Here is a 24,496-nt window from a genome sequence, read left to right as displayed (position 1 = left end):
TGCCTTGCATTATGATGTAAATTTGCTACAGGTAAGTAGAAAACTGTGGGTGGGGTACATGTAGATTTTCATAGTGTATTTGATAATTCAATTTTCCGTGGAGTATAGCAGTGATTTTCTCACTGGGGGAAAGAGGAGGATTAGTCACAGTGGGGGAACAGACTTTAAAACAGGAAATGAAGGGCATGGTAAACAGACAATTTCACATGGGGAAATACAAAGAGGGCAAAGTTCAAGCCCTTGTTTTAACCAAATTCCTTATAAATGAATATTAGTGTCTAAATCTGTGAATGACCCAGGAAGGTTTTTGGGTTGGTAGGCAAGCTAAGAAGAGATAAATGCATGAAGTCTGGAAATCTTTGTAAGTGGGGATCAAAATTAAAATGAGAAGATTTGAGAGGCTCTGGTCACAGAAAAAAGTAGTATTTATTAAGAGCTTACCATGTGCTGGCCACCTGCCCCCCCACACCAATTCCCATTGTATTTGGCTCTTGGGCAATACCATCTTTTCAATGTAAAAAAAGTGGAACGTTCAACACCAAGTAGAAATTTGAAATGCAGAGTAGAACCAAAGCAAGGGTAGGGGGAAGAAAGACAAGAGCAAAAGGAAAAGATGAGATGGTTGTAGAAAGATGCTATCCCCTCTCCTCTGGAGAATGACTCAAGCATTTAGATGGCATTGCATACACTTATTATTTACTTAGCCTTATAATTATTATATAAAGTTGCAGCTATTATTACCTTCATTTCATTAATGATGGAGCTCAGATAATTAACTTGCCCAAGATCATACAAATAGTAAGTGGTGGATCTGGATTTAAACCTAGGCAGGCTGACTCAGAACTTGTGTGCCTTACCACTACTCTATGGGACCTCATTAAATGCATAGAAGATGAAGGAAACAGAAACCAGGGAAGAGACTAAAGATCCAGAACACTGTTCAAAGAGGAAACTCTTCCTAGAAGAAAAGAAAGGAAGGAAGGAAGGAAGGGAAGGAGGGAGGGAAGAAGGAAGAGAAATATAGGGAAGACTGGTGAAAAATCAAACTGAATATCCTCCTATTGGTTTATGTATGAGGATGCATTCACACCTGCATTTTCGTGGGCACTTCTGGCCAAATTGATTTAAGGGGGAACCAACCAATGGAAGAAGACTGGCAATAAACAATGGGAGAGCAGATGAAAACAGACGTTTGGGAGAAAGGCTTATTTTAAGGATAAAGTTTGAGAAAAGGCTGAGATTATTATCTTTGAAATCATAGCTGACATGAATAAAGTGGATAAATTCTTTATGAAATAGCTGGCAAAGTAAATATAAGACACAAAAAGGAGGCATTTATTTAGCAATAAACCCATGGCATTGTTACCCTAAGAGTTTGCGTGGGCAGAACATACAGTATCTATCGCTGTGTTTAACAAATGACTAAGAATAGTTACAAACAACTCGTGAAAATAGAGATGGATCCAGCCTATAACAGCGATGCCAGGAAGCGTAGTCATCGGCCTTATCAGCCAAATATTTCTAAAAAAAAAAAAATCTTACCGAAGTGGTCAACTATGACTTCGAAGACAAGACAGATCCAGGTTTCAGGTCTGACTACAGGTCATTGAGAAGTTATTTAATCCTTCTGAGCTGCGGTTTCATCACCTGCCAACTGCAGATGATCGTACTTCACTGGGCAATTGGGTTTGGCACATAACTGGCACTGAGAAAATGTTGGCTGTTATGATGATTAAGATTACCCCATGTATGTCTGTGTGATCTGCTCAGAAAAACCTTTCTCTTCTGTTAGGCTGAAGGGTGGTGAGGGCTTCAATTTTATTTTACCCTGAGCTGAGATTCTCAGGCTCAATGCTGTAACTCCTGTTCGTATGTCTAAACGCATGATGGGAAATTGCCGTGGCCTCCCTTAATCTTAAGAAAGAACATATTTTCATGGCATTTTCTTGTAAATTAGAGCAGCTTTATTTCTTGATTACTTTTCTTTATAGCTTACAATTACATAGTAATCTCCTATATATCTCTTTTGAATTTGTCAAAAAAAAAATGTTTCTTGGTTTGCTTGATGATCCTTTTGGGCCTATAAGGTGAAAGGTGAAACACGAGGTGTATTCGCCTTTCTTGTGAGAGCAGATTCCTTTTGTTTGCCATTTCTCATTTCCTAGATGGAGAACCCTTGAGTCCAGGGACCAAGCAGACTGTAAGCAACAATAACAACAATTCTCAAATAAGCTTTTTGCAATGGAAGTGACAGCTGAGTAAAAGACCAAGTAGATATGTTTGTTATTACTCACATGTTGCCTAGTACTTCAGAGTCCCTGCACCATTTTTAAAAAATCAAACATGTCAGGTGATGTGGCCACAAGGACTGAGTGTGGCACTGATGTGCATTTTGCTGAAACAAGGTCAGCAGTCAGCCCTGGAGAGTTACCCTCTGGGGAATTCAGCTGTGACAGTTGCCCAGAAAACTTTAATTTAGAAAATTATTTCCTAAATTTCAACAGTATTTCTCATTTCTGGGCCAGCGTCATTTTTGACAAATCTTAATTTTTTCCATTTGCCTTGTGAATAGGTGACTTTTTAGTGACAACAGTAAGGATTGACTTAAGAGAGAAACAGGAAGAATGAAACTGTCCAGAACTTTGAAATTGTATATTCCCACTTCCATGATATTTATAGTGTCAAAGAAATAGAGAAATATTTTGAAAAAGGGAGCACCAGCCAAAAAAAATTACAAGGGAAAGAAAGCAACTAGTTGATTAGAATCTGAGATTATGACCATTACTTTATTTGTCATTTTTGTAAACTGAGATCCACCTTAAAGACCTAACTTTGGAAAAAAAGTATAAAATTGAAAACACATTGAGAATAAAGCAGGCTTATCCCATCTACCATTTATTTTTACCTCAGCTTCAAGTTTTCTGGCTACAGTCACAAAAGGATGAAAGGTCAGTGAAGAACAACATAGTCTTGTTTAATCTTTAAAACTGCTTCACATGCTTTAGATGGCATCTACCTGGAGCCCGGGGCCTGCCATCCTAGGCTCCTTGGAATTGTTGCCTCTGCAAGTCTCTCAAAATGGTTTTGGAGATGGAATCCACTCAGAAATGCAGTCAACATCCATGTTTGCTTTACATTAAAAAAACAGGATTTAAAAAAATTCAACCGAGTAAATATATCACGGAGAAGTCACATATAAAATGAAGTTTACTGAAGGAGAGACACAGAGACAGAGAGAGACACAAGAGAGGGAGGGAGGGAAGGAGAGGGACAGAGAGAGATAATTGGTACGGAAATGTCTATATTAAATTAATGAGACTTTAGATAGGTATATATGCAGGATCTATTCCCTCTGTGTTACCCAATGAATATATCAAATTTCTCCCTTATTCTTCACAATTACCAAAAAAAAAAAATTGCCAAATTCACCCATTTGCAGTCTTTTTCTTGCATTCGCCCTTATCTTTTTTAGAATGGTTTCAAAGCATTTTTGGTACACATCATAACCAACAATGAGAAAGAAGGGAAAATGGATAAAAAGGATAAGAGGTCTCCATTCAGAGGTGCTGACTCTAGTTTTTTGAAGGTGATAGAGGTACTACATTATGGGTAAAACCTTTGTAAATCAAGGCAAAAATGTCTTAGTATTTAAGATTTTTTACATTCACTTTTTAAAATTAACATCAATCTCAGAGAGAATAATGTTGTCAATGTGCTCTCCAGCCGTGAAGGAAGGCTCCAGAAAGGGTCCAGGCTGCTTTCCTCAGCAAGGGCACCTATTTTGGGATGGGATGTAAGTTGAGTTCAAGTTTCAGTTTTCTCATTCAACTTGAACAACGTTCAAAAGTTGACTGCAAAGGCATTTTTTTTTTTTCTTTTGGCTTTGCCTTGTTTTTAACCATCTCGTCAAAGCCTACTGGATACAGATTACCTTCTGTCTCTCTCCACCACCTCCCTGCCCAAGCCCCAACTGCTGTGACCGCCAGGGACTGAGCTCCACAATGCTTTGATGGATTTCCTATTTCGATGGTATAAAAATGTTTTGTTTTTCTTACAAAAAGATTTTTTTCTGCTTGTGATAAACTCTAGTCTTGCCCTTCTGACTCCTCATTCCCTGCATCCCTTCCCTTCATTTCGAAAGGGGCGATTAAGCAACCTTGTTTCGTTTCTTCTGAAAGTAACAGAAGGCAGCCCTGAGAGGCCTTCTGCTGAGTCACAATATGGGTGTTCTTCCTACCTTTAAGCCGCCCTTTCCCCCGAACTTTTGAATTAAGGCAGGAAATCTAATTCTAAGGTGCTACTGAACAAAGCCCTGAAAAGACTGAAGTGTGGAAGAGAAGAACATTAAAGGAAGACAAGCTTTTCTGAGTAAAAATGTCCAGTCTTTCTTTCAGCGTATAGTTTAAAAGTGCTGACTCATTGGAATGAATTTGAGGTCAGGTTACAATTTTCTTATAGCAAATTTTGTGATTAAATTCATTGAATAAACCCCTTATAATCTGTTACATGACACATACACAGAGGTTAAATTCTGCAATTTCTCTACCTAAAACCATTATACTATCTGAGTTCTTTTTGCCAAGGGCCCCTGGAAATACCTTTGCCTTGCCTTCCTGAGAGTTGGGGCAGCTGTGGGAGCCGTGCATTCCTGTGCCCTTAGGTGTCCAGGGAAAGCCGCATTCCACTGAGAGTTAGGTCCACACCCCAGCCACACCTTCAGAGTCACGAGAGGCTGGAGGGAGATAGAGATAAGGTTCACAAGGTAAAAGAGACCCCCACCTTCTCTCTCTCCACCCACATCTCCTTCCTCTGGTGGAGTCCAGGGCCTGGCCAGTATGGCTTCTTCTGGTGAAAGGAATGTGGCCCTTGATCTGCTGTTCTCTTCTTCAAGACTCAGTAAAGGTTAAGAGTCATTTCTCCCTTGATGGGGGTCCCTGACATCCACTCCATCCATTGCTGTCTTCCAGACTTCCCCACGCAGTCTGCTTTTAAACCCTCTTCGGAGCTGTCTAATGTTCTCTGTGCCTTTCTTGTGGGTATCTCTCCAGACTTGGGAGTATTCCTTTTAGACACTGGGTTCCAGGAGTCTTGGTAAATCTTTTTAGCCTCCTGTCTAGCACTTAGTAGATGCACAATTTTTAACTGAGTGTGCAAACAGTGGGAGCCTGTGAAGTTCTTCTGACTTCCTGACTATACCAGTAAGCGACATTTATGCTGAGCCAGACAGACGAAGCCTAACACTTCTTAAAATAGGAGTTGCTTTGGATGAGGGGGAGGAGGAACACAATGATAGAAGTGGTCTCTTGGTAAACAAAGTAAAAGCCTTTGAAAAATGATCAAATAGTAAAAATAAGTCAGGAATGTCTTCTACTGAAAATTGAGTATTCTAAACCCCAGCACGGGGTTTGTCAGTTTGGGCAATCATAAATCCAATTGTACCAGTTTCTGCACATATTTTTTTCCTTCCAGTTCTGTGGAATAGCTGAAGCCATCCAACTGCTGGTGTGATCTATACCAATCATCTCCAAAGCTTTAAACTGTTCATTCTTTAAGTAAGAAATTTACCAGTCCACATATTCTCTTTCTACATAGCTATAAATTATATGCATACACTACCACTACACTGATCCATCATGCACATTACGAAACATTACATATGTAAATTAAAAGATGAGATGAAAATGTAAATAGAAATTCCAGCATTATCTTCCCAGGCCTGGATGGATCACTGTTGAACCCTATGTAGATGGCACACCTCTGTTTGGAGGTTACTGCTGTAAGTGTGACTTGTCCCACTCCTCCCACTCATGACTTAGAGATGTGGACAAAGTCAGAGCACCTGGGTGAGGCCTACTCGTTATGCTTTCCTCTGCCTCAGTTTACCTTTCCTGGTGATATAGTCTTGTTTATCTCACAGATATATAGAGATTAATGGATGGTGCATTTGACAGTAAGAGTGTGGTCATTCATTTGGCACATTGCATAATAATTCCTTCTAACCTCAACTGTTTTCTGGGAAAATATTTTCATGAAGTCATGTTGATTCTTCCGTTAAGTGGGGATAATGGAGTCATTGTCATCTTTGAATTGTGGAATTTTAGCAGTTAGAGGAATCTTAGTGGTGACTTCTAGTCTAGTTTTTAACCTGGTGATACAGGGAAACTGAGCCATAAAGAAGACAAGATGTTCCTTGGTATGGTAGATAATCCTTATTGCCTGCAACACTGATCTTCCCTCCTTTCCTCTAATTTTATTTACTCTCCTCTGAGTGGCCATATGCTTGAAGGCAGGCTGGGCCCCCTCTTTAGCCCCAGGGAGTATGTCCTGCTTAGGGTAAGTCACTTAGGAGATTCCATTCATGAGCCTTCAGGTGACTGGGTTTATGCTTAGCCATGTGACATGGTTTGACGAAGTTTCTTGGAAAGTTTCTTACACTATAACTGGTAGGCATTCCCTTGTTACCTCTGAGTCTCATCATCTATGGGTGACTTGGACATTTCAACAGTCACTTCAGAGCCATGGAAGGAAGCCAGTCTACTGGGGCAACCTGTCCAGGTTGTATGGCAGAGTAGAGCGAGCACTCACAAGTCATGGAGCTGTTAACGTAACCAGACTGAAACTTCCATAACTAGAGGCTTTGTGCTATGAAAAACAACAAATGCCCTCATTGTTTAAACCACTGTTAGTTGCATTTTCTGTTATTTGTAGCCAAATGCATTCTAACTGATACACATATACAAGGGGGTTGGAGATGGCAGAAATGGAACAAGAATCCAGAACTTTAAAATAGTAAGTACTGTACTGCTTGGTTTTTGTTTACAAATATTAGCTTAAAAGAACTTGTTCATCCTGCACAGCAAGGACAGTTTGTTCCTTTCACTTCAGGAACTTCACCCCCTGTTCTGAAAGAATGAAATTATTTGATTCTAAGAATGTTATGCTTCTTCACTTCATTGAATATTGAGCTCTGGTGATGTCTTGATGGGCTTCTTCTGGGAATATATATTTACTTTTAATATTAAGCTTCTCTTGCAGGGATATTCACTTTCACTATAAATTTCATCTATTGGCAAATATAGTTTATCTACAGAGGACTGGCCCAACAGTCTCTCCCTGAATTAGGAGCAAAATGCCTGACAGTAGAGTCCAGGTAGTTGTATGTTCAAACTAAAACTCCATCCACTGCTGGTCTGAGCCGCCTTTGCTGCTGCCCATTAGTTGGGACACTCAGAAATAACCCAGGAGCTTATAAAAGTAACGAGTGGTTTCAAATCACCCATAGACACCCATAGTAAATGGAAAATCTTTTGTCAACATCTTTAATGGTTTCAGCTGGTAAATTATTAACAGAATGTATGTGGAGTCCTCAGCATTTCAAATGCATTTACTTTCTGAACAAGAACATTGGAGAACAGTCTCTCCTGCCAACAGCCAAGTTCCAGGTGTGCACTCTCTTGCCCCTGCCACCCTCCTTCCCTCCCCCAGGCTGTGTGGAGTCTTCCTTCTCCTGCAGGAGGGGGCTTCTCTTCACACTGCTGAGGGCTCTTAGGTTCTCACCCACATTTACCCTGTCCAGGCCCTGTCATGTGACTCGTTTCATTCCTTTCTACTCCTCCACTCCAATTGAAAGAAATAAGCAAAAACCTGGATTCCATGCTTTAGCACTTACTAACCTGTTAACTCTCAGTAAATCTCTTAACTTCTCTCAACCTCGATTTCTTCATTTGTAAATCAGGGGCAGTCTTACTAGGTGTGTTATCTACATCTCAGAGATGTTGTCAGAATCAATTGGCAAAACCCTCGTGGATATTACGGCTCTCAATATTTACAAATTGTATTGTTGATATTGATATTTTTCCTTCCTAGGAGGTTGACATACATCCATTCAAATGTTCCGATGCTGACTGACTCAGTCGGCAGGAAGAACAAGTCCACCTGCCAATGAGTGGAATGACCCATATGACACATTTGCTGGAAAATATAGAGGGTGTTGTTTTTACACTGACAAACACTGAGAAGCAGATCCTGTTATTATTTTGCAAGGCAACATTTCCTGACGTATACCTGGCATGCTGGGTAATGTCCATATGCTGGAGACATTCAATTTGCAAGGGAGAAAGGAAAAAGGTCCAGAAGAACAGAGGGTGGGTGGGTGGGAGAGCCAGGTCATACTTTATCAAGATTATTTTAAAGAGCATGAGCTATTACATTGTTATGATTACATCTGTGGGATAGGAGACATTGCTCTGAACCAGATGACTATAAAATGTACAGTTTACCCTTGAACAATGTGGGGGTTGGGGCCAATATATTTATTGAGAAAATATGCATTGAAATGGACCCATGTGGTTGAAACTGATGTTATTCAATGGTTATCTATTTAGTCCAAAACTATCACTAACTGGATAACACTGGGCAAACTATATAGCTTCTCTGAGCTAAATTTTCTCCATCAATGAAATGGAAAAGGGAATGGTACCTACTTCATAGGGTTGCTGTATAAATGGAATCACATACAAAGTGACTAGCATACAGTGATGATGCTGTGCATGTGCATGCATGCATGAAACTTCGTGCGTACTTTAATACCATCTAGTTTCTCGTTTACTGAGTGTTGGGTTCCTGGGGTTGCCACTGAGGTCTTGGGATGACACAAAGAGCAAAGAAGGCAGTGGAGTCATCATGGAAAGTGCTCAAAAGAAGCCACTTTATTCTGCATAAAGCTGTACTTTTTATACTGCTATAGTGCTAATTCATGGTTGCATAAGTATTGAAGATGTGCGTGTGTATGGCCTTCATGACCAGGGGTCCGGCCTTCAAAGCCTTATCTAGCTCCTTACTCATGGGTACAACATGCTGTGTTTTCAAGGTTTCTCAAGGCCAGACATATCCAGGGTGAAGCAGCGGACAGCTGTTCTTATAGAACAGTAGGAAAAGTGGGGGGTGGGGGGGCTACACCATACTGGGTAGCCACAAATTCGACTGATCATTACTGATCACTTATAAATCACAGTAGCATGCTGCATGGCAATAAACTCTCTAGGTGTCTAGAACTAGATAAAAAATAGAGATGATCAGGACACAGAAAACAAGGAAGAGTACAGATGGAAAGGAAGGGAAGATGCTACAAACAGACCTATGTTAGTTGTAGATGCTAGGAAAAGTACAAGTTCCTTGAGACCTGAAAAATTCACAGAAGTATTTCTTTTCATAGGTAGGGTTGGGGAGAATGGCTGTGCTTTGAATTGGGGAAGAAATTCCAGGTGTAGAAGCATCAAGAACAAAGGCATGCTGAGGAAACAGGAATAAACCTAGATTGGCTAGAATGGCCAACCAGTGGGAACTGGTTGGATAGCAAGGTAGGGTCAGGCATCCTTTTCATGGATGCTACTAATGACTCGAACACCAACTGAGTCTACCTGGTCATTACTCTCAGATTCTTGCTTCTTAAAGGAGCAGCTGCAATGAGTAATGCTTGGAGACACCTCACAAACATGTGATACACAGTGTGGCCTGGACTTTCTCTTTGTGAGGGATTACCGGTCGATCAACAATATCTACTGAGTAGTTCTGATGTGTTAGGTATCAAGAAAGATTATGAAGAAAGTAGAGAACATGCAAGATACCTGGCCAGAAGAAGTTCATTCTAATCATGGACATAGGAGACAGCATACATGTAAAAATGAATAAATCTTTATAGACTAGAATAGGCATATGTTTTAAGAAAGAACACCTTTTCTTAAAAAAACAGCATAATAAAAATATGTTGACAAAGGTGGAGTTTGTGAGGTTGGTGTGTGTGCAGAGCAGTGTTTGGAAAACCTGAAATCCTGATTTGACTGTGCTTTGCCTGAAGCATCAGAGGCCCACTCAGCCCTGGGCGAGCCGTTGGCATGCCACATTATTTCCTGTTTACCTGGCAGGCAGGTTACCCGTTTTATTTTCATCTGGCTCCATGAAAGCTATGATGATGTGTTCAATGACTTTTTTTTTTAATCCTGTGCTCATCTTCTTTTCTATTCATGGATCATATGTCTCCACTTATTCCTCCTCAGCCTGACTCTTAAAGTGTAACAATTTCTCCCCTCTGTTGCTTTCATAATTGTTCTGGAGGAGAATGCCTGGTGCTCTCTGTTGCTTGCCAAGTGTTAGGGCAAACAGAGCCCTCAGAGGTGAGCTGGCTGCATCTGCAGTTTGAAAGGAGAGAAAACATAAATGTGGATACAAAAAAAAAATGGTGTCAATCTTGGAAAATGAGACTAACTCATAGCCATGTAAGGTTTATATGTGCTCATAAACACAACTGATAGAAACAAAGAGAGCCACCTGCTTCCAGTCAGATTACCTGCTAAGTCTTCAGGAAGGTGAGGAGTTAAAAATGAGAGTGACTAGGAGCTCCCACCAGCTTGAGCTCCCTGGGGTCAGGGTTTTGGTGTTTCCTTTAGAATAAGACCAGAATTTGAGGCCTGAGACCAGAAAGTACCTGTGCAGCCTTAAGTCAAGAAATATTATTGGTGGGCTGGAGGTCTTTACATTCCCAGCATTTTCTTTGCTCAGACTCCTTGCCACAGACAGAGTTTTAAAATACCTTTAGAATTTCAACATTTAAATTTTATTTGTAAGTTACAGGATTTAGCATGTGAGCATTTCAAATTCATACCTATTTACTTTTTAAATGAAATATGCATAATTTCTCACAGGGCTAAATATGAAAAAAGTCTTGCATAGAAGAAAATCCTTATTGTAACTTTGTTGTAGCAATGTCCTTGGGGCTACCATTATTTTTCAGAATAAAAAGAAAGCTCTATTTGTCTCCTGTTCTCAGGAAGAAAGGGCAGGGGATACAGACAACTTCTTTGACTACAAAGGAATCACAGTTGTGTCAGTCAAGCATTTTTTTCTCTCTCTTTTCTACAAACCAAAGCACAGAACAGAACAAAACAAAAACTCTGTAAATGAAATAACTCATAATAATAGCAGCTACAATAAAAATGAAAAATAAGAGGATTGAGGTGGAATGGTACCAAAATTAGATCAGCCAATGAGCTTTTGGAATTCCATGTGGCTTATGTAACTCTAAGAAAGGGATGTTTTATATGTTGCTATCAAATTGGGAAAGAGGGAGGAAAAAAAGAAGAGAAATAAAAGAAAAAGCTCTGAGTCTAGGTCAGTATTTTCAGCAAGGACACTATTCGTGTTTAGGGTAAGGTGGCCAATCATATTTTACACGTACAATAAAAAATTCTGATAGGGACTCAAAAATGGGTTGTATTCCTCTTGATTAATTGTATATCTTATTCCCATTTCCAAAATTCCTAATGTTTTAAACTTTGTTTGAAAGAGGATTTCTTCCTGTTACAGTTTATAAATGTCTCAAAGTGTGGGTGTATGGCAAACCATTCCAAATTTACCCTCAGAAAAATAGTCTTTAATTTTGACTGTTCTGGTTCTCCATTTGACTTTTGCATGAGGATCCTCAGCTCACTCTGCTCTCCTGTCTTCAAACTCACTCTCTCTGGGTGAACAAATTAATTCTCATGGCTTCGATGGCTGTTCATAGCCTAGTTTTTACACCCATCACCAACATTTCACTGACTCTTTGGTCCCATGTCTCAGGCAGGGGTCAGAAATCTGCATTTAGATCTACTTTCCTCATTAAAAAAAGTTCGATAAAGATTGAACTTATCAACTCCTCTCTAGCTCCTTTAATGAAATCAGGCATTTCTTAATTTCACAAATATTTCAATGCCTATTCTATATTATGCTAAGTTTTAGTGACCAAACAGACAGAGCCCCAATCTCATGGAGTATTATAGTCCAAGGTAGGAATGGATTGGTAAAATAATCACACAAATGTATAATGACGAACAGAGACAATGGCCATTGAAAACTACAGATTCCTGCAAGGGTATAATATAAAGACCTCAGTTTGTTGAATAGTCAAAACTGACTTTCTAGGCTGCATTTCCCTGAACATCCATATCTATCTACACAATCACTGAGATCCATTGGTTTTCTCCCTGATTTTTACAATTGCAGCTCTTTTGGGGCCCTCTATTTCTGACATTTGGAGTACTCCAACTGGCCCCTCACAGGACTTTACTGCAGACCATCAGCACACAGTTGCCATATAATATTCTTAAATGTGTATATTTATCAAATCAGCCTCCACCCCACAAACTTGGGAATTCTTCAGTGGTTCCCTGTGACCTATTGAATGGACTTTGGGCAGACGGCTTTGCCTTAAGGCTTTCATTGTGCTAATCCAAGACATGTGTATTACCGTCTCTTTAACTTTACTCATGCTGTTCTCCACATCCAGGGTGTTGCCTTCCTTCCTTTCTGTACCTTGCACCTTATAGAGTTCAGTGATTTTAAAACTGTGAACCCTTGAAGAGGGGACTAACAGGGGAATAACAGGAGGCGTGAGAGGGGCTCTGCCCTCATTGCTCTGCTGTGGATTTTTGAGTAAGATTTCATTTGAAGAGAAGCATCCAATGTGAAGAAACACTTGACAATCCGTCTCATTGAAGTTTCCAATTAAGATTCCTTTTCCCTCAACACTAAGCCCCTCTCCTCCGCATTGTGCTAATCCAAGACATGTGTATCACCGTCTCTTTCTAAGCCCCTCTCCTCCGCATTGACTTTGCCCTCCGCCTTCAGCTCTGTACTCCCAGGTGCCATGTGCTTGTCTACCTATTGCCTTGTGTCCCCTCTTAGTGAACTTGCCTTCTCGGACCTTATTTTACTTATTTTACATTCTCTGAAGTGCTTTATCTCGGCATAAATGAATAAATAAATCGATGAACACACCTGAGTGCTCTGTTTCTTTCAGCTAGTGGAAACTTTCTGTTTATAAAAGTATGTTTTTATCTATTTTTTTTTCCATTTTTGGTCACAAAAATAAATAGAAATAATCAGTATATCAAAAGTGACATTCTTTTTGGGTTTCCTTGTGTGAGGGTGAGTCCGCATAGATGGTCAAAATTAAGAAAGAGGATTAGCGAGCAGCGCTGAGAATGTTCTCTCTGAAACCCCTTATTCACTGGGATTGCCCTCTTTGCAGCCCCCAAGATTCACATGGGCCTATTTGCTAATCTGGGATGTGGAGATTCAAACTTTGTATCTTACATCTCTTAGGGCAGAATGAAAAGGTCTTTTAGAACCAAAGTCTACTTTGTTCGGTTGGAGTAATGTGGGTTTAATTGGATCACAAAGATTGTTAACACTTATTATTGAAGCCTGCTCCTGAACTCTAAGAGGACACTGATATATCCCCAATTCCCAACTGGAAACAAACAAAGAGAACAAGTCCCTGCAGTGGCTTCTCCACTGAGCCCAAAAACCACATCTGATAAGCTATGTAATTTGCTATAGCAATTTGTGCCAAAAATAAAGGCACACTTTTGCATCGTCGCACATTTCTAAGAAAAACCAAACTCCGCCTTGTGCTAATCCAGCTCATTTTCTTTCTTTTTCAAACTTGATGTTCATGGATAGACAACATCAGGCTGCATCCTAGGTCCTATACCATGGATGTCCCTTGGCCAAATGGCCAGATCTGTCCTCCTGTAGTGACCCCAAGTCTCTCTGCCTGCCATGCTGAAACCTGAAGGGTGAGCAGAGGCGACAGCAGTGGTCTGTTTTACGACGCCCCTATATGATGATGTCTTTAACAGCACAGCAGATTCTTGGCTGATGGCCCTGGTTAAAGGAAGAGAGGCACTGAATCTTCGAAGTCATCAATTTTAATGAGCACTGCCACTATTCCAGTAAACTAGATCCCTTTATTTTTGTTTGCTTGACAAAGAAACCTGATACCTCCAAGACACTTATTCCTTTTTAGTTTCAGCACCAGGACAGGAACTTGTTTTTCACCCCCAGTATTAGGCCCCCAATGGTGATAAAAATTCCTGTGCAGTCTTTTGGAAGGAAAGAACAGAAGGGGTGACAAGTAAAAACAAAACAAAAAAACAAACAAAAATCTGCCCAAAACTCAAACCCAAAAACCAAACAAATACAAACTTTTGAAAGATTCAGGCTTTTTTTGGCTGAGAAGTTAAACATGAATTGTTAGGGTTCCCTTTCAAAGTTGGAGTCTGCCAGATCTCATATGCTTGGGTAGTCGTGTGGGAGTTATAACAGGACTAAGAAATTTCATCTAGATTTTCAAAGGCAAGTGTGTGTGTGTGTGTGTGTGTGTGTGTGTGTGTGTATGGGCGTGTATATGGTGTATGAGAGAGAAAAAAGACAGACAAATAGAGCCAGAAACAGGTGAGAATTCAAGTAATTTACTTATAACTTAATGAATTGAAATATATGGAAAGAACATCTCTTGAGTTTTCTGGGAAAGTCACGCTAGGGGCACCAAGTAGTTTCTAAGGTTTGTAGTGAGATAAAAACACAGGTACATTGCCTGAGATATTTGTATATCAGCAAAAACAACAACCTAGCCTTTGCTTCTAATCTTTTTCATCTTTGGGCAAACTCACTGAACGCTTATTCCAGATCTGAGGGCCATGGGCAAGCATTTGATTTAACTCCTAGGATAAACTCAAGTTCTAGAATCATCCAAATTGAAAGGCCTTGTACAAAGGTTAAATTACACTCCTCGTTAGGAAGGGACTCCTAGCAAGGGCAAGCTATGCCGCCTCTTATGAATATTCCAATCCAAAGAAATTCCTCTTCTTTTTTTTCCTCCCTGTTAAAAAAATTCTTTGAAGTGGAGGTTGGAAAAAAAAAAAAGAAACTTTAGAAAAAAATTATACAAATGGCAAGGTAGTGACAGGGCATCTATCAGAGTGGCTCTGGAAATTCCGATTTTTAAAGTGCTATAAAAATATCATTATTAATGATGATTGACTGGGTTTTCAGAGCCAAGATATTTCAAGGCTACTCAGTTAGCGTTGAATGCAAAAGTGGGGGTGCTAAAAAATGGCTCCAGGGTTCCCTTACTTTGTTTCTTCATTGATTTTTAAGTAACATGTGAACACATTCAAACTGATGATTTTCATTTTGAATTAGTTTGGCCTCTGTCCTGCAGAGCCTTCCGTCTTTTCCTGACTGTCAGTGTCTAATTCATCTCCATCAAGTCCCCAGCAGGAAGATTCAGATCTTATTACTTTTTGTTTTGCAGTTTTACCGTTTACAGGAAATTGGGATGCAGACAGAAATAGAGAAGAATCTACCCAGATTTTCAGTAAAATGGGAGATTTTCTTCTACTCAATGGGAGAAGATACACCTTTACTCACGGACCGAGCAGAAACTCCAGGATTGGGGCGGTCCCAGCAGGTAGGTGAGTTGGCACTGTCTTGCAGGAGTCCTTTGAGATACTTTGAGTTTTTTGTTTTTGTTTCTTTCAGATTCCTGAACAATCTTAGTTCCTGATCAGAAATCAATGTGATACCTTGTCCATGTTGTCTATCTACCTGACATCCTGTCCATATTACAGATGGGAAAACTAAGGCTGAAGAAAACTATGTCCAGGGTTGTCAAAAACCACATTAGATACAGTATGTTCAGCTGTTTGTGTGAAATCTCATATTTTGCTCTATTTTCAGTCACTGCCAATTCTGGGAAAAATGACAAGTATGTTTTTTTAAAGTGTAACTAAAATGTGCTTGAAAAACATTACAAAAATATTGTCTTGTTTAAGAAAGGCCCAAGGCCCAAGTTGGAGGACTTCTTTAGGGACATGGGGAAAAAAAAAAAACATTACCACTAACAAAACTAATCATTTACTGAGCAAAAATCACCTCCATTCTACCCCCTGAAGCTTCTTAACTCTCCGTGCCCTGCTTTTAACAGCTCGCATTGCTGCATCCTCCCTGAAGACCCGCTCATTCAGCAGTCCCCTGGGAAGACACCAGTTTGTCCTTTTGATGGTGTGCCAAAAATGGAAAAAGGAAGAGTTTAAGCAACTGTCAACCAGGAAATTTTTGTTTGTTTGTTTTAAAAAAAGATTTGCCAACCTAGCCAAGAAGTTTTGCCTAAGTTAGAGACTGTCAGTCTTTACACTCACTCTTCTTCCTTTTTCTCCTCTGAATCCCGCATTTTCACTGAGGGGAGATAATCTTTGGCATTATCCCCACTGGCCCAGCTTAGCTTTCAGTCCCCTGGGGTCCTGCTGACTCTACAAACTTTCAACTCCTAAATCCAGGGCTGGCTCACCCAGGAAAGAAAAAAGGAAATTGAACAGTAAAATTCAAGCTGCAGCTTCTGTTGTGACTCAAGAGCAGAAAATGTTAATGGCTAAGAGGACATAAGTGCCATTAATCACCAAGAATTTATTATTTTTCATTGGGGGCCCCGAGCGAACACCATTTTGCCCAGCTATATGACTACCTGGGATTTGAAAAGCTTTTCAAAGGTAATTATCTGATCTAATATTCACCTAGGTCTGACGATTTCAGAAGTTCTTTCGTAGAAGTTGCATATGACAAAAAAGAGAAAGATGATATTTTTTCTTCCTTTTTTTTCTTTTTCATTCCTCCCTTGAGTTTCTCTTCCTTTCCTTAGCAACTCTTTCGCTGTGTCAGCCCTTCTATGCATGATCAGTTTGCTGTGATCTATGGAGAACTCCCACCTCAGGAATTTGAAGTCTTGTGTTAAGTCTTTTATTTTGTTGAGTCCGGGCTATAGATTTTTGTTTTGAGAAACGCTTAAGAGTTTATATTATAGCCATGAAGTTTTATTCTTTGAGCTGTGTGGTTAAATTCGGTCAATTTTGGGGAGGGAAATTTGCTGGTGTACAATTTTTTCCCCTCTTGTCTCTAGTGCAGTGCTTGAAAGAATGTTATAAATTAATTTGTTGGTAATTCTTGGAATACATTAGAATACTTGATTTAGGGAACTTAATATCTGTCTTAACAGATCTAAATTTCCCATTTAATGTGGGAGAGGGCTGCATTTTCCTTTACATACAGAGATTATATTAAAAACTTCTATTAAACAATAGGGACCCCCAAACCATTCTCTGGTTTTGGGGGACATAACTTCTTGGGGTAGCTGGACTACAGTTTAGAATATTTAAGAGGCAAGTAAGCATTAAAAAGAGAATAGTTCTTTTTCTGTGTTGGGATTAACATCTTTGACAGTTTAGAACATTTAAAAATTTTTTTATATGCTCCATTCAAATAGGAAACCACCAGAGAAAGACAACTGCCCTTGTTGAAAGCCTATGGTATGCTATGTGTATATTCTTCTCACATGTATATATTCTTCTCACAGCCCTGCAGGGTAAACATCATTATCCCCACTTCACAGATGAAGAAATGGAGGCTCAGAGGGGTAGGTGACCTAATCAATGTCAAAACCATATTAAGAAGCAGCACTAGGAAAGTCTATGTGACTCCAAACCCATGCACTTTTCCGTTATAAGTGCATTCTGTTGCATGCGATGGGTAGAAGGCTAACTTGATATCTACCATTATATAGAGAATACTAATTCTTCCCGTGGCCTACCAGCTGGAGGTAGGGGAGGCCATAGCATTTGGCTAACCCATCTTTTCAGGAATCTTGAGGATGAGCAGAGTGTCTTCTCTTCCTCCTCACCTTATTGCCCAAAGGAAATGGAGAGCTCAGAGATGCCACTCAAGAATTTCAGCCAATGGCAAAGTACTCAGGGTGAGGAGCGGATCAAGCATATACAAACCATGTTATGTCAGGTGTAGTGAGATAAGCCCAAATCAGCCTAAGCTTTCCTATGTTCTTCAGCTGTGGTCCTCTCATGAGGCATTCAGTCAAGACAACCTCAACTGAGGTCAGACCAAGTTCTCGGTGGGATGGGAGTGGTTCTGGCCCACCGTGCAATTGCCAAATAGACAGATTTATTTTCTGGGATACAAGCTTCCCCTTCAGAGCTTTTGTCTCTAGTATGAGAATCCCTCTTCTGTTGGGCACCCTGGATCTTCATTCTAGTTTCCCCCCACACCATCTGCTCTGGTGAGCTATTATTTAGAAAGCATCTAATCAATTACATCATCACTTGCAGGAATGACTCTAATTTCAGGAAAAGGCAAGCAAGTGAAGGTGAAATTTCAGAGCAGCAGAGATTTCTCAATACCCTCCAATGTATGGGGTATAGGTGATCACCCATTCATGGGCTGCTCATGGGTAAGGATGATTCTAGAGGGAGATAGAATGAGACTAATGTAGATAGCTGCAGGGTGCTTGACCAGAGTGTGCCTCTGGAAAAAAAACAAGAGTCCTTTTGCCGGCATGTTATCGCTGTCATCTTCCAAGTCACTCTACTATGGACTCTGGCATTTAGATTGAGGCTAATGGGGTTGGGGGTGGGGAGCATTTTCTTTCCTGCAGCTGGGTTCTCAGCCTCTCCAGAAGAAAGCCAAGATAATTCTTTTAGCCATTGTAACTTGGTCGAAGATTTTTTCTAGAGAAGAAAGAATGATTACAAAGACTAACAGCTTAGGCAACACAACATAAAAATGCAGTGCGTCTTTTAAAAAAGTAGTTCATTGACTGGCTGTAGTGCTAATAGAATCTGATGAAGATTTCCTGAAGCTGTTTCCATGTCTGTTGTTTACTGGAAACATTTCTGAAGCCCCAAACTTTTGCTCTTGGAGATGAGGATATTTCCTGGAATGTCAGCGACTTAACCTAGCCCCTGAATTACTGTAGATATTCACCTAGAGCAGAAGGGCATTGCCATTTTAGAACATAATCCATGGGGTATAAAACATTTTTAAGAAGGAGGTTCCTTCCACAGTCAGTTCAGAACCACTGCTATTTTATCTAGAGAGTTAACAAATACTGAAAGTGAATCTGTGCAATCAGTGGCAGGGTAAGTAGATGGTATGTTTCTTATGTGCTTGAGGGGTTGGACAACAATGTTTGTGGTAATTAGAACTTATTTCTCTCCTGAAGGAGAAGGTGAAAGGGCCTGAGGAATACCTCTGTACATTTGACACTGTGAGAAGGATGTGTTGGCAAACTAATATAGAAAATAAGCCACATGACAATTAAGAAGGAGAAGGGAACTTTATGTCAACAGGTAGGTGTGATGAACTAAATACCTTTTACCATTGGTGGAAATTAGGCATATTCATCATTCTTTTCAATTTTGTTTTTAATTTGCATCTTCTTCAAGTCCACTGCTCTACTTATTTTTTAATTTCTCTAAGTCCACTTACCCCTGCAGGCTATGAACTACATGAGGACTTCTTTATTTTTGTATTCCCTAGCCTCAAAGGGATGCTCTGTTCCCCACTGATGTCCCCCATCAAAAGCTGGAGACAGAACAGGTTCTCAAGAAGTGATTAATGATGACTGGAGTTATTTTTATAGCATAGAATTTTAATCTAAAACAATCACTTCCCTGGGAATGAGATATCCCTGTGAATCATCTCAGAGAATTTTGGGGGTAAGTGGAACTAACAATCAGATGTGAGGAGGACTAGATTATTAGTGAGTTAATCTGAAGCATTAATAGGTAAAGTTAGCCAGAAAGGATACCTTGAGATAGGGAAGAGCACACAAAATTGAAGACTATCACAAGAACAAGATTCCAAAAGGGCTTGCTTCTTGCAGGGCCAACTTCATGTGACTGCCCCCTCTGCAGCTGCACAGACACCTGTCCTCAGAGGGCCTTACATTGGGTTTAATGCTCTCCTGTTGCAGTCCTGATATTCTCAATATTTTTTGAACAAGGAGCCCCACAATTTCATTTTGCACTGGGTCCTGTAAATTAGCTGATCCTGGCTTCTGCTAAGATGACGGAAGCCGCAAGGGCTAAGATCAGAGAAATTGCACCCAGGTAGTATCTGAAAACAGCAGGTGTAGAAGCAAGCATTGGCTTTAAGTAGAACTGTTTACCTGGCTGATGAGGGTGCTGCAGACACTGTACAGGGCAGATTTCCTGGAGGGGTGAGTGGTGGGACTACTTGTCAGGGAAGGGCAGGCATCCTCCTGGAAAGAGTCTTTAGGGAGCAAATAAGGAAGGCCCTTTTTCCTCTGGAATGAAAAGACAGATAAAAAGATGGACTTACTGGGTTGGAAGACTGGGATAGTCTCAGGAAGAAAGTGGACATACCTGTCAATTCAGAGTAAAATAGCCTGAAGTGCAGAGAAGGAATCTTTAGGCATTCCTAATCTTTGTCCCCAAATAGGGCCCCATAAGAATGCCAGACTGGTCATCATGGGACGCTCCACATCAGGGACAAATGATAGAATGTAAGTTGGAGAAAACACTGAATATCCACAATACTCACCCTGGTTTCTGACAATACTAGCTGAAAAGAAGCCATTATATGCCAAGGAAAATAACTAGGGGAACTCTTGGATTTCTTGATTTTTTTGGGTAACTTTTTCACATTTATGTCATTAGAGAGACCAATGATAGCACATAGAGTAGGAGGGGACAGCTTTTTAAAAATTTTTTTAGAGAGGGTAAAATATCTGGGGCCTGTAAGGAGGAAGATGTTTGGGAAGGTAAAGAGACTGCAGGGTTGTCCCTGGGAGTGTCTTGTGACATAGCTGAGGATGAGCAAGAGGAAATTAGCCTGCAGAGAAGCTTTATGAGGTTCTTCTCCTGGAAGGCAATTCCAGACATACTCGAGAAGAGGCATTAGCCCGGCCTCCAAGGGATTCCAAGGGATTCCTAAGCATTCAAAAAATGATGGAACTGTGTTATCTCACCCAAATAAAAACACACTTGTCATAACAATTTCATAGTGGACTCTCTGTCGGCTGGGAGGAAGTGGCCATGTATAAACCTGACATGGTCATGGGTGTATATGCTGTAACTTCTCGGAGCAGGCCTCAAGATATGACAGTGTTCCAAGATCACCAAACTCACCAGTCTCCACTGCTCTGATGGTTCATGTGTAAACAAGTGCTATAGTCGTAAGGGGTGTTCAGTGTATCTCTAGGACTAGCCAGGGAAATGATAACATTTAGGGTTGGGTGGGATTTTTTATCTCTTCTTCCAGTTTGTGGTCATGACTCTGGGAAAGAAAGGAGGGTACATGTTACTTAAGTAGAAGAAATCCAAAGGAAATAATTTGTCTTCTGGATCATGACAGAAAAATCAGGAAGATGTACTACTGAAAATGGAAAAGAACACTGGATCAAAGTGGAGAAGATATTTAACAAGGATAAATGAATGAAAGGGAGGGAGGAAAATCAAGACCAATTACCAGTAGGTCACAAGGACAGTGGCTGTGACAAAGTATTTGTATAGCAGAGGTGGCCCCTAGTAAGTATCATTCTTTCATTCATTCAACAAATAACAGAGAAGATCACTAAGAATAATGTTTATGACTTCAGGAAACTATATATGTCAACACAGAACAGGGGATGACAAAGTTTTAAAACACAAAGTTTTAAGGCAAATAAATAAATATAATGTTGTCAAGAGTGCTAAGATTTGATGGGATAAAATTCAGCCTAAAAATACCAAAGGAAAGTTCATATTTTATTCAAAAACTTGTTTTGTAGAAGAAGATAGAAGAGCACTATATGTGACGAAGGTGCACATCTAGATGGAAATGTGAAGTAAAGAAGGCACGGGAGAAATAAACCAAATATACTGCCATGAGAAAGTACTTCAGACCACTTGGGAAGAGGAAACATATGGATATTATGTTTTTGGTATTAAATCTTGATGTAAAGTAGGTCTTGCCATAATGGGATCAATTGAATCTCTTTTGAAAAATTAATTTTGATGAGATTAAATTTTTGATAAACGCTTACCTTAATGATGTTTTTAACCTCTAAAAAAGGTAAAGAATCCAAGAGAGGTAAATGTCACCACGGAAATTCTAGGAGTTTATACTAGTGATGGGATAACCGGAATCTTGGCATTCAGACTACTGTGAGAGTCACACATGTCCCCTTGCCCAGTAGTTGTCAAGATGAGGTCCCTGGACAGAGATTGTACCACAAATTGTTATTGGTCTGAAACAAGATTAAAGAATTCAGAAACTTTTAAAGCAATTTTTATTACTACGCCATTATTATTTTATTTTGCAAAATTAAAACTAATCCCTCACTGAAGATGTTTTGAGAATCACAGTCCTAGTTCGTGATAAAGTAGAATTAAAAAAGAGTGGTGCTCTTTCCCCTAAAAAGGAATACAGCTTATGAGGAAAGGGAATATAAAGAGAAAAGAAAGAGCAAGGGAATTTGAACATACATTTGAGAATTATTCCAATGGGACAAATGCGGGAAATCACCTGAACAGTAGTGTGATTGAATTAGCTCTCTTGATGAGAAAAAGGGGTGAAACCCTTTTATTGAGCATCTGTTACATATTGGTCACTTTTACTTACATTATCTTCACCCTTCAGATAAATGATATTCTATTTTTTATGGAAGGGGGACATGAGGCTCAGTAACTTTAGTGGGTTGCATGGTGTCCCCCCAAAAGATATGTTCATACCCTAATCCCCAGTGAATATTACCTTATATAGCAAAATATGTGATTAAGTTAAGGATCTTGAGAGGAGGAACTTACCCTAAATGGCTCCTAAGTGTAATTATGCATATCTTTTTGCGATAGACACACAGAGAAGACAAGGAGATAGCTTGACCACAGAAGCAGACATAGCAGTGATGCGGCCACAAGCCAAGGAAAGCCTGGAGTTCCTGGAAACTGGAAGAGGCCAAGAACAGATTCTCTCCCGAGCTCTGGGAAGAACTGCAGCCCTGCAGTCACTTGATTTTGGCTTTTGGCCCCTGGAACAATGAGAGCATACATTTCTGTTGGTTGAAGCCATTCCATTCCTGGTAATTTGTTTTAACAGCCTTAGGAAACCAATCCAGTGACCTAAAGTACATTCTAGATAATGAAAAATGCATGATATGTAATCTCAGGTCTAACTCCAAATCCTTTTGCTATGTCCTATCACACGGCAGCTTCCAGACTTTCAAATGCCTGGCTCAAATAATTAGAGAAATGATGTTAAATGGAAAGGGAAACCAGACAGAGTATATGATGTGACCTCATACACTGGGTTTGAATCCTGTGTCTTCTCAAAGTCTCAGTTCCCTCAACTAAAAACTAAGTGTCATAAACCAAATGAACAGCATTATTATGAGGATTGAGTATGATGCCATTTGCATAAACTTCCTTGCAAATTGCAGAGCACTATTCAAATGCTAATTACTAAGACTGAAGAGATGATGCTGGCAGCCCCCTTTCCATTCAATCTGTTGCAGATACATGACACTGGGTTGCCCACCTTCCTGCCATAGCAGATGGCAGAATGAGCCCCCTCCTCTCTTTGGGTGCATCTTTTCTAATGCATATGCCTACAGGAGCAGCAAGAAGTCCCTGAATCTGTTGAGCAATTTCTATTTGAGAGAAAGCCTCAGCAGGTACTGTGCCACAACAAAATCATCATTTTTGGCAGATGAGTTTTCAGCATTCAGATGGACAATACCAAATAACTCTATACAATAGGCTAGTTCATTTTTACTTGTTTACCTATGCTCTGCCTGGTTCCAGAAAGGACTTAACATGGATTACCTATTAATACCATGCAAGATAAAATAAAGTGAAAAATACGTTGTGAGGCAAGTAGGACAACAGGAAAATGAGACTCAGAAAAATAAACGATACCTGGAGTTAGACTCGTGGCGATATGTAAGGTCTTTTGCCTTCACCAGGGCTGGCCAGGAATGTCTCTAAACTTTCTTGCTGTTAATACAAAAACAAAAAAAATAGCTCTAAGTCAAGGTCCCCAACAGCATCCTCTTGAGAATGTAATTCGAGTCTGCCCAGAGCACAGGCTATGCAAGATCAAGGCCCCCCAGGATCTTGACACTAAGCCCAACAGCAATCCTTTTAGCCCGGATTAAGAAAAAAAAATTAGGAAAACATTCAATGAAATTTGTGTCTTTGAAGAACATAACTTCCTGATGTACTGTCTAATATAAACTAGCTATAAATTTGATATTTGCCAAATGGTTGACTAGTTGTACAAACTGATTATAAATCAGAGAGGCAAAAGGGGATGTCTTTGCTGAAGGGATGTCTTTGGTTTCAGAAGCGATCATCTCCAGCTCTTCTTGTAGGTACTAATCAGGGCAAGTTTGATCTGCAGTCATTTTTCTGATCAGGGCAATAAACTCAGTGTCTGCTTCTGAGAGAATATGTATTTATCCATTCACTAAAACAGAGGGAAATACATCATTTATAGAAAAGTGTCATTAAATTATTAAGGTTCACGTTAAAAGGGAAAGGGCAGTCTGAGCACGTCTCTGTTTTTACCCCACTGAAATCACTATTTGGAGATTGATTCAACGGGTGTTTTGGGTGGGTGTTGTGCAGCTCATTCGGCATGGGCAGCCCTTTATGATGTTGCAATGCTTAAAAGCATTTAAAAGGGCTGTATTAAATTATATTATAGTGAAAATTGATGATGGGTGGGTAATATCTATGGCCCTTAAGCCCTTTTAAATTTGAATTCTCTGTCTCTCTCATCTCTGGCAGGGTTGGCAAACTTTCTTTACAAAGTCTAGATAGTAAATATT

General features: G+C 39.9%; 1 long non-coding RNA gene across 1 annotated transcript; it reads right to left on the bottom strand.

Moving 5' to 3' along the window:
- Positions 1–2,139: 2,139 nt before the first annotated feature.
- On the bottom strand, positions 2,140–8,108 carry LOC130679932 (uncharacterized). The gene is made up of 3 exons (XR_008992927.1): positions 7,674–8,108; positions 4,599–4,732; positions 2,140–3,129 (listed from the first exon to the last, which is right to left on the bottom strand). It is a non-coding gene; the product is annotated as an uncharacterized LOC130679932 (long non-coding RNA).
- Between the last annotated feature and the right edge of the window lie 16,388 nt (positions 8,109–24,496).

The sequence above is a fragment of the Manis pentadactyla genome, chromosome 12 (assembly GCF_030020395.1).
Source record: "Manis pentadactyla isolate mManPen7 chromosome 12, mManPen7.hap1, whole genome shotgun sequence".
Taxonomy (NCBI): Eukaryota; Metazoa; Chordata; class Mammalia; order Pholidota; family Manidae; genus Manis; species Manis pentadactyla.
The sequence above is the reverse complement of the archived record's forward strand: the minus strand, read 5'-3'. Positions and strand labels throughout refer to the sequence as shown.